Source organism: Aplysia californica, unplaced genomic scaffold (assembly GCF_000002075.1).
Source record: "Aplysia californica isolate F4 #8 unplaced genomic scaffold, AplCal3.0 scaffold00027, whole genome shotgun sequence".
Lineage (NCBI taxonomy): Eukaryota > Metazoa > Mollusca > Gastropoda > Aplysiida > Aplysiidae > Aplysia > Aplysia californica.
In genome coordinates, this window is record NW_004797297.1 from 835667 (window position 1) to 839160 (window position 3494).

The 3494-nt window shown below is 42.8% G+C and overlaps 1 protein-coding gene across 1 annotated transcript in view; it reads right to left on the reverse strand.

Moving 5' to 3' along the window:
* LOC101863719 (sodium-dependent phosphate transport protein 2B) overlaps window positions 1-3494 on the reverse strand; it is a gene marked incomplete in the record, with an annotated part of 43050 nt that overhangs the window by 25815 nt on the left and 13741 nt on the right.

Below are 3494 nucleotides of genomic sequence, written 5' to 3' on the forward strand. Positions count from 1 at the left end.
AAAACGGAGACGAAAGTTGAAGACAAGACGTGTTTAGAGAGCAGGAAAGGAGGTGAAAGGAGACAATTTTAGAGAAGAAAATTTTCCGTCGCTCTCAGGGTTCGAACCCGAGACCTATTGAATAACGGTCAAACATCGTACCTCTAGACCACAAAAGCCCCGTTGCCAAGGCAATATTTTTGGCAAGGGAATACCGAGTGACGGCCTTTTTAGAGTGAGTCAGTGGGGTGTGTCTCTGGCATTTGGGACTGGGATATATTCACTGGTGTGTGTGTGTGTGTGTGTGTGTGTGTGTGTGTGTGTGTGTGTGTGTGTGTGTGTGTGTGTGTGTGTGTGTGTGTGTCATTAGGTCGTGTCACTGGAGTGTCCATCTCAGGTGTGTCACTGGGGGTGTGTTACTGAGGTGTGCATCACAGAAGCGTGTCAGGAGGGGAGAGGGATGCCAACTGGATGTATCAATATGCTCTGTGAATGGTGTGGGTTTATGCGGTGAAACATTGGGCATGGTAGAGGGATAAAAGGCTATAGACCTGGCACCGATATGTGGCAGTTGACAATGCTGTTGTTAATGTAATTGATCTATTTTGGTATTTTGTTTTAATTTTATGCTGTGAATATTTCATTATCTCATCTGTTTACACACTTTAAAACGAAATGGCAGACAATGGTTCGAATCTTATTCGAATTTTACAAACACAGAAACACCCAAGGGCTTGTTTTGGATTCGAGTTTGAACCCGAGACTTCACGAGGCTATCGAAGTTGATGCCAACTGCGTAACAACAGCAGGCATTTAAAGGGCGTCCTGAAGCTGTACTCACCGTTTTAACAAGTGGGGCAACTTTGAGAACAACCCCGCGATCCTCCTCCATGGTCATTTTATCCTCTCACCACTCTAAATACCGGGTTTCACCAACACTGTAAGTCACTGCCTTTTCACTTATTGTAATAGATACCATACAAAACTAAAACGAACGTATTTCCGTAAATTCTTTTTGTTTGAGTGAACGTGCAAGAAAGAGTAAATCCTATAAAGCCCGGTATTCTCCACTAATCGAAGTATTTGAAGGTGTGAAGAGAAGTTTCCTAAATTCTACAATGAATTCTTGTCAAAGAATGGACGCGTTTTTAAAGCATGCAAACCGTGTCATCGACTGAATGTTTAGATTAGCACATTAACCCGGTCACATGATCCTAGTCGTCTGTTGCTGCTGCTCCACAGAAGGCAGGAAAATTAATCTTCGTTACTTTTGTCACCTGTTGAAAAGTTCGCTGGAACTTAGGTCCATATCGCATAAAGTCAACACTCGCGTGGATGTCCGGACAAGTCCCGACCGAAATGGCATCTCTAAATCAATATTAAATTTACATCCCCAGCTTGTAGTAAATACATAAATGACCTATGTGTACCAGTGGATCCTGTTGGTTGGTATCGTGGAGATAACAATATCCGTATGAAAACAAACTCCTGGAATATCAGCAGCAGTAATTCATGACACGCCTAGATTCGAAAAGGGGGTTTGCAAAGGGATTGGGGTATTGGTGTGGAGGAGGCAAAACTAACACCTAACACCTAAACTGAAAATACGAACTACTATAGTGTCATACCTACTCGTAAGTATTAGCCAATGACGCTTTTATAATCTCTCCTTCCGTTGTGCTAATGTAAAGCATCAAGATGATGAATTAATGCCAATCCTTTTGTGCTGTAAAAGTTACACAACAACAGAAATCGTAATGGACAGTATTGTTGGCCTCCAGTACTTAGACCAAAGAGACACCACCACTTTCCCTATTTTGCTAGGAAGCAAATTAGAACCACGGCTACAGTGAAACAGAAAAAAGACGCACAAAGAAGTTAAAATCAGGCGCCCATCGAAACGATCACCCACTGACAGAGAGATACAAGTAGATTTTACCGGCGATTTCCTCTGATCACACACCTGGATCCCGTGTTGCATGAATAATACAAATCCAAAACTCACGAGCTCAAAGGTAATTAAAGGTAAAAAATAGGTCTAGCACCGACATTATAATGGTTTCCCACTCGATGTGGGACATTTGTTTAAACAATCCAAATAGTAATATGAAAATATGTAGGTAAAAACAACATTGAAGTCCCCTTTTTTATCATGCTTTATCATAGAGCAGTCTCATGTCGTCATAAAGGGCAAAACAGTATCATTGTCTCTCCAGCCCCAAAAATGTCACCATTCCAGAACCTCCCCAATGTTGTTGTTGTTGTTGTTATCGATCCAGCAACATCTGGGCTCTCGCCCTTCTGTCCAATGCTATGTAGTGATAAGTGCAGGTTTGTTGCAGTTGCTGTAATGTTAGGTTTGGGACGGAGAAGTGTAGCTCTGATGTCATTTAGGGCTGAGCAGTGGAACAGGTGATGTTCCACAGTCTCATGTGCATAGCCACACAAGGGACACATTGGGGAAGTTCTGGGTTTATTCTGCTCAAGTGGAAGTTAAGCTGAAGTTCTGTTCGTAGGCGAAAGATCGTGGTCTGTTCCTTTCTCTGTAGGTGGTTGATATTACTGTCATTCCTTTTTGTTGAGGTCATGTGTTTGAAAACTGCTCTGCCTGTCTTTCCCAGGGCCCATCTGTTCATCCAATCTTTTTTGTTGTTGCTTTTAATGATTTGTTTTGCAATGTTGTATGATGTTGGAATGTTGGGTTGTTCCTGTCTTGATCCCCGTTTGGCATGTGTGTGTGCTCTATCATTTCCACGTATGTTTGAGTGTCCGGGGACCCACTGCAATACCAGGCTGATACCACAGAATGTTATCAGATGATGGGAGCCAAGCAGTATATGAGTCAAATCTTGGTTTAGATGATGGTCATTTTCTATCGCTTGCAAGACTGATAGTGAGTCAGTCAAAATCCCAATACTCTTTGCTTTTCCATGATGAGTGTCAAAAACTGTGCGGAGATGGTACAGTGCTGTTTCAATTGCCATAATTTCTGCATCATAGTTGCTGCATTTCTCTCCACAGGCTGCAGGAATCTCACTGGAACTTCCATCTGGGTACTGTATTAGTATTCCATATCCGGATTTGGTCGTGCCTTTGAATGCTGATCCGTCTGTATAGACGTGTATCCAGTCATCTGAATAGCTATCATTTGTTTGCTGTGATGCAAGCATCAGCGTCACTGGGTTTGAGGATTTTGTGCTATTGTCTCCGAGAGATGTTGTAAGGATTGACCTTTTAAAAGAAAGGCGGGGAGGGATGTTTCGGTTGACTACTGTGCTGTGATGTGTCTGCCAGAGAGCAAGATCATCAGCGTAAAGAGTCTTTTCAGATTTCAGCACGTTCGTTACATCATTAAAGAAGATCAGGAACAAAGTGCAACTCAGACAGGAACCTTGGGGCAGGCCTTCCTCGAGTACTTCTCTTGACTAGTGGGCATTGTTTACCTCCCCAATAGACACAGACAAACACACACACACACACACACACACACACACACACACACACACACACACACA